Source organism: Hemibagrus wyckioides, linkage group LG22 (genome assembly GCF_019097595.1).
Source record: "Hemibagrus wyckioides isolate EC202008001 linkage group LG22, SWU_Hwy_1.0, whole genome shotgun sequence".
Taxonomy (NCBI): Eukaryota; Metazoa; Chordata; class Actinopteri; order Siluriformes; family Bagridae; genus Hemibagrus; species Hemibagrus wyckioides.
The window spans coordinates 5,195,339-5,201,338 of record NC_080731.1 but is presented as its reverse complement, the minus strand read 5'-3'; the positions used below and the strand labels follow the sequence as shown (position 1 = coordinate 5,201,338).

The 6,000-nt window shown below is 56.1% G+C and overlaps 1 pseudogene; it reads right to left on the bottom strand.

Annotated features, from left to right (window-relative positions):
* LOC131343746 (putative uncharacterized protein DDB_G0271606) overlaps positions 1–5,986 on the bottom strand; it is a 12,547-nt pseudogene extending 6,561 nt beyond the window's left edge.
* Positions 5,987–6,000: the final 14 nt, after the last annotated feature.

Genomic DNA, 6,000 nt, shown 5'->3' with positions numbered 1-6,000 from the left:
GTCGCGTTGCTGTTGTTGCTGTTGCTGCTGCTGCTGCGCTGCTGCAGTTGCTGCTGTTGTGCTGTGGTTGCTGCTGCTGTTGCTGCTGCGCTGCTGCTGCTGCTGCCGCTGTTGTTGCTGTTTTGCTGCTGTTGCTGTTTGGCTGCTGTTGTTGTTGTTGTTATGGTTTTGCGCTTGCTGGTTGCTGTTGCTGCTGTCGCAGTTGCTGTTTGTTGCTGCTGTTGCTGCGCCGTTGCTGTTGCTGCTGCTGTTGCTGTTGCTGCTGTTGCCGCTGCTGCGGTTGCTGCTGCTGTTGCTGCGCTGCTGCTGCTGCTGCTGCGTTGCTGCTGCTGCTGCTGTTATTGCCGTTGTTTCTGCCGCTGCGTTGCTGTTGCGCTGCTGCCGCTGTTGCTTGCTGTTGCTGCTGCTGCTGCTGGTTGCTGTTGCTAGTTGCTGTTGTTGCTGTTGTTGCTGTTGCTGCTGTTGCTGTTGCTGTTGCTGTTGCTGCTGGTGTTGCTGTTGTTGCTGTTGCTGCTGCTGGCTGCTGCTGCTGCCGCTGCCGTTGCTGTTGCTGCTGCTGCCGCTGGGTTGCGCAGCGCTGCTGCCGTTGCTGCTGGTTGCTGTTGTTTGCGCTGCTGTTTTTGCTCGCTGTTGCTGCTGTTGTTTGCCGCTGTTGCTGGTTGCTGCTGCCGCTGCGTAGCGCTTGCTGCTGCTGCTGTTGCTTTGCTGCTGCTGTTGCTGTGAGTTGCTGCTGCTGCCGCTGTTGCTGCTGGTTGCTGCGTTGCCGCTGTTGCTGCTGCTGCTGTGCTGCTTGCTGCTGTTGCGCTGTTGCTGTTGTTGGCTGTTAGGCGCTGTTGCTGTTGCGTTGCGTTGCTGCTGTTGTTGCTGTTGTTGTTGCTGCTGCCGCTGCTGCTGCTGCTGCTGTCGCTGTTGCTGCTGTTGCTGCGTTGCTGTTGCTGTTGCTGCTGCTGCTGGTTGCTGCTGCGCGCTCGGTTGCTGGTTGTTGCTTGTTTGCTGCTGCTGCTGCTGTTGCTGCTGCGCTGCTGTGCTGCTTGGTTGCTGTTGGTGCTGCAGCGCTGCTGTTGCTGCGCGCTGCTGTTGCTGCTGCTGCTGGTTGGCTGCTGCTGGTTGTTGTTGCTGCCGCTGCCGCTGTTGTTGCTGCTGGTTGCCGCCAGCTGTTGCTGCTGCTGCTGCTGCTGTTGTTGCCGCTGGTTGCTGCTGCTGCTTGCTGCTGCTGTTGTTGCGGTTGCTGCAAGCGCTGCCGCTGTTGCTGTTGCTGCTGCCGCTGTTGCTGCCGCTGTTGCTGTTGTTGCTGCTGTGCTGCTGCTGCTTTGTTGCTGCTGCTGTTGCTGTTGCTGCTGCGCTGGCTGTTGCTGCCGTTGTTTGTTGCCGCTGCTGCTGGTTGTTGTTTGTTGCTGCTGCTAGTTGCTGCTGTTGTTGTTGCTGCCGCTGTTGCTGCTGTTGCTTTTCGCTACTGCTGTTGTTGTTGCCGTTGCTGTTGCTGTTGTTGTTGCTGCCGCTGTGGCAGCAGCGCAGCAGTTCGCAGTGTTGCTGCTGTTGCGCGCAGCGCTGCTGCGCTGCTGCAGCTGCGTTGCTGCTGTTGCTGCTGCGCAGCGAGGTTGCTGGCAGCGCTGCTGCAGCTGCTTCGCTGCGCAGCGCTGTTGTTGCTGCAGCTGCGTTGTTGCAGCTGTTGCTGCAGCCAGCTAGCGCAGCGCAGCTGCTGTTGCTGTTGCTGCGCTGCTGCAGCAGCCGCCAGCTGTTGCAGCTGCGCGTTGTTGCTTGCTGCAGCAGGCCGCGCTGTTGCTGCGTTGCTGTTGCGCGCTGCTGCGCCGCTGCTGCTGCCGTTGTTTTTGCTGCGCTGCGTTGCTGCTGCTGTTGCTGGCCGCTGTTGCGCTGCTGTTACTGCTGTTGCTGCTGCTGCTGCCGTTGCTGTTGCTGCCAGCCGCTGTGCTGTTGCTGCTGCTGCTGTTGGTTGTTGCCGCTGGTTGCTGCTGCTGCTGCGGGTTGTTGTTGTTGTTGTTGCTGTTGCTGTGCTGTTGCTGCTGTTCGCTGTTGCTGCTGCCGCGCTGCTGTTGCTGCTAACGTTGCTGTTGTTGTTTTGCTGTTGCTGCAGTGCTGCTGCTGCGCGCTGCTGGTTGTTGCTGCTGCCGCTGCTGGTTGCTTGCTGTTGTTGCTGCTGTTGTTTGCCGCGCTGTTGCTGTTGCTGTTGTTGCTGTTGCTGCTGTTGTTGCTGCTGCTGCTGCTGTTGCGCGCGTTGCTGCTGTTTTGCTGTGTTGCTGCTGCTGCTGCTGCTGTTGTTGCTGCTGCTGTTGGTTGCTGCTGTTGTTGCTGCTGCGTGCGCTGCTGGTTTTGTTGCTGCTGCTGTTGCCGCTGTTGCTGGCCGCTGCTGGTTGGGCTGGTTGGTTGCTGCTGCTGCTGCTGCTGTTTTTGCCAGCCGCTGTTGTTGTTGTTGTTGCCGCTGCTGCTGCTGCTGCTGCCGCTGTTGCTGCGCTGTTGCTGTTGTTGCTGCGCTGTTGCCGCTGCTGTTGCTGCTGCTGCGCTGCTGTTGCTGCCGCTGCTGTTGCTGCTGCTGCTGTTCGCCGCCGCTGCTGCTGCTGTTGCTGCCGTGCTGCTGTTTTGCCCGCTGCTGCTGTTGCTGCTGCTGCTGTTGCTGCTTGGCTGCTGCTGTTGCTGCTGTTGCTGCTGTTGTTGCTGCTGCTGGCGCCGCTGCTGTTGTTGCTGTTGCTGGTTGCTGCTGCTGTTGCTGCTGCTGCGCTGCTGCTGTTGCCGCTGTTGCTGTTGCTGCTGTTGCTGCCGCTGTTGCTGTTGCTGCTTGCTGCTTGTTGCTGTTGTTGCTGCTGTTGCTGTTTGCTGCCGCTGCTGTTGCTTGCTGCTGTTTTCGCTGCTGTTGCTGTTGCTGCCGCTGTTGCTGTTGCTGCTGCTGCCGTTGCTGTTGCGCTGTTGTTGTTGTTTCGGCTGTTTGTTGCCGCTGCTGTTGCTGTTGTTGTTGCTGCGCTGTTGCTGTTGTTGCTGCTGTTGCTGCTGTTTGCTGTTGCTGTTGTTGTTGCCGCCGTTGCTGCTGCTGGTTTCGCGTGCTGTTGTTGTTGTTGCCATCAGCTGCTGTTGTTGCTGCTGTTGCTGCTGTTGCTTGCTGTTGCAGCAGCGGCTGCTGGTTGTTGTTGCTGTTGTTTGGCTGCTTGTTGCACAGCTGCTTGTTGTTGTTGCTGCTGTTTTTGCTGCTGCTGCAGCTGTTGCTGCTGCTGCTGTTGCTGCGTTGCTGCTGTTTTGCCAAGCCAGCTGCTGCTGTTGTTTGCCAGCTGCTGCTGCTGTTGCTGGCTGTTGCTGGTTGCTGCTGGCTGTTGTTGCTGCTGTTGCTGCTGCTGCTGTTGTTTGCGGCTGCCCTGTTGCTGCTGTTGCTGCTGCTGGCTGTTGGTTGTTGCTGCTGCTTGCCCCAGCGTTGCTTCGCGTTGCTGCTGTTGCTGCTGTTGCTAAGCGCTGCAGTTGTTGGGTTGGTTGTTGCTGCTGCTGCTGTTGCGCTGTGCTGCTGTTGGTTGCTGCCAGCGGTTGCTGCTGCTGCGCCGCTGTTGTTTTGCCGCTGTTGCCGTTGCTACTGAGCGCTGCCGCTGTTGCTGCTGTTGTTGTTGCTGCCGCTGCTGCTGCTGTTGTGCCGCTGTTGTTGCCGCTGCTGCTGCGTTATTGCTCGCTGCCGTTGCTGTTGTTTGCTGCTGCTGGTTGCTGCTGCCGCTGTTGCTGCTGTTGCTGCTGCTGCAGCTGCTGCTGCTGGTTGCTGCTTTGCCGCTGCTGTTGCTGCGTTGCCGCGTTGCCGTCGCCAGCGCGTTGTTTCGCGCTGCTGCTGGTTGCTGCTGCTGCTGCTGCTGCTGTTCGGCTGCCCGCTTGGTTGCCAAGCCGTTGCTGCTGTTGTTGTTGTTGCTGCTGCTGCTGTTGCTGCGTTGCTGCTGTTGTTGCTGCTGCTGGTTGTTGCTGTTGTTGTTTGCCGCTGTTGCTGCTGCTGCTGCTGCTGCCGCTGTTGCTGCTGTTGCTGCCAGCTGTTGTTGTTGCTGCGCTGCCGCTGTTGTTGCCGCTGTTGCGTTGCTGCGCGCCAAGCGCTGTTGTTGCTGCTGCCGCTGCTGCTGCTGTCGCCGCTGCTGCTGCTGTTGTTGTTGCTGCGCCGCCGCTGTTGTTGGCCGCTGCTGCTGCTGTTGGTTGCTGCCGCTGTTGTTACTGCTGCTGTTGCTGCCGTTGCTGCCGCTGTTGCGTTGTTGCTGCTGCCGCTGCTGCTGCTGCTGCTGCTGGTTGCTGTTGCGCTGCGCTGCTGCGCTGCTGCTGCTGTTGCTGCTGTTGCTGCCGCCGCGTTGGTTGCTGCTGTTGTTGCTGGTTGCTGCTGTTGCCGCTGCTGCTGTTACTGTTGCTGTTGCTATTGCTGCTGTTGTTGCTGCCGTTGCTACAGCTGTTGCTGCATTGTTGTTGCTGTTGTTGCTTTGCTCGTTGCTGCGTTGCTTGTTATTGCTTGTTGTGCCGTTGCTTTCGCCAATATTACTGTTGTTGCCGTTACTGTTTGTTGCTTACAGCTGCGCTGTTGTTGCAGCTGCCGTTGCCGGCTCGTTGTTAGTTGTTGTTTTTGTTGCGCTGTTGCTGCTTAGTTCTGTTAAGCTGTTGTTGCTGTTCTGTCATTGTTGGTTATGCTGTTATGTCGTTGTTGTTGCTTGTTATATTCGCTGCTGCTAGTTGCTGCTGCTGGGGTGCTGGCTGTTGCTGCTGCTGCCGCCGCTGTTGTTGTTGTTGTTGTCGTTGTTGTTGTTGTTATTTACTGAGCAGTGTAGCAGTAAGGTTAAGAGTTAAGTTGCTTGTTGTTATCCATAGTTGCGTTTGTTGTTAGAAAGCTTTGTTGTTGTTAGTTAGTTTATATATTATTATATATATATTGGTATGCTATATATATATTTAGCATATATAGCAGCAGCAGCAAACAAGTTATATGGCGTTATTTAAGGTTACAGTTATAGCTATATATATATAGTTATTATAGCAGCTGAGCTCGCTGCTGTTGTTGTTGTTGTTAAGTTGTTGTTTTGTTGCTTGTTGCTGCTTGCCGCTGTTGTTGCTGTTGCTGCTGTTGCTGGCTGGTTATTGTTGCTGGTTGTTGCTACAGCGTCGGGCTGTTGTTAGTTGCTGGTTGCTTCGCTGCTGCTGTTGCTGTATTGCTGCTTGCGCTGTCATGCTGCTGGCCGTTGTTGCTTTTGCCAAGGCTGCCGTTGTTGTTGCTGCTGCTGCTCCGTTGGTCAAACAGGTTGCTGTTGTTGCTGCTTGCCGTTGTTGTTGTTGTTTCGTTGCTGTCTGCCAATTGTTGCTGTTGCTGTTGCTGCCAGTGTCGCAGCTGCTGCTGCTGTTTGTCATTAAGCTGGGTTGTTGCCGCTGTTAAGCCGTTAGAACTGTCAGTTGTTGCTGTTTGCCAGTTGTTGTTGCTGCTGTTCCTGCCGCTGCTGTTGCTGTTGCTTGCTGTCGTTGTTGCTGCTGTCTGCCGCTTGTTGCTAAAGTTGTTGCTGCTGTCCGCTGCTGCTGTTGCTGCTGCTGCTTTGCCAGCAGCAGAAGGTTCCAGCAGCAGTGGGCAGGCGTTAGCAGCAGCAAAGTGCTATATGCAGCAGCAGCAGCAGCAGCTGTTGGCAGCAGCAGCAGCAGGCAGCAGTGCAGTTGGCAGCAGCAGGCACAGCAGCAGTAGCAGCTGCAGCAGCAGTTGCTGTGGCAGCAGCAGCAGCAGCAGCAGCAGCAGTGGTAGTAGTGCAGCAGCAGCAGTAGTAGTAGCAGCAGCAGTAGCAGTAGTGCGGCAGCAGCAGTAGCAGCAGCAGTAGCAGTAGTAGTAGTCGTGGTAGTAGTAGTAGCAGTAGTGAAGATAATATCAGTACGATTCTATGAAATGATTTCCATAGTTGTATTTCCATATCAGCTCAGCATTACTGACCGCTTACACAAACCCAAATTTAATGGTAACACTCCAGACTATGACCTCATTCACATCCTGATCTGTATTCATAGTCAAATGTTGTG